The sequence below is a fragment of the Passer montanus genome, unplaced genomic scaffold (assembly GCF_014805655.1).
Source record: "Passer montanus isolate IOZ18808 unplaced genomic scaffold, ASM1480565v1 scaffold53, whole genome shotgun sequence".
NCBI lineage: Eukaryota > Metazoa > Chordata > Aves > Passeriformes > Passeridae > Passer > Passer montanus.
Genome location: NW_024370263.1, coordinates 8,282,324 through 8,282,927, shown reverse-complemented (window position 1 = coordinate 8,282,927; position 604 = coordinate 8,282,324).

The following is a 604-nucleotide window of genomic DNA, read 5'->3' as shown; positions in this document are numbered from 1 at the left end:
CGGGGGGGCGCCCCCCCCCCCGCCGTGCTCGCTCGGCTCCGCTCCGCGCCTGCCCGCGCGGCCACAGGCCGTGAGGCGGCTCCGAGCGCCGCCGCGGCTGCGGCTGCCGGCCCGGGAACTGCGGCTGGCACCGGGAGCTGCGGCTGGCACCGGGAGCTGCTGCTGCTGAGACCGGGAATTGCGGCTGACACCGGGAGCTGCGGCTGACACCGGCAGGAGCTGCTGCTGAGACCGGGAGCTGCGGCTGACACCGAGCTGCTGCCGGCCCGGAGCGGCTGTGACACCGGGAGCTGCTGCTGCTGAGACCGGGAACTGCTGCTGACACCGGAGCTTGCTGCCGGCCCCGCTCCGCTCCGACATCGGAGCTGCTGCTGACACCGGAGCTGCGGCTGCAGCCGGCCCCGAGCGCTCCGACACCGGAGCTGCTCCCGGCACGGGGGCTGCGGCTGCTGCCGGCCCCGCTCCGACATCGGGAGCTGCGGCTGCTGACACCGGGAGCTGCTGCCGGCCCCGAGCTGCTGCTGACACCGGGAGCTGCTGCTGACGCCGGAGCTGCGGCTGCCGCCGCCCCGCTCCGCTCCGACACCGGAGCTGCTGCTGCAGC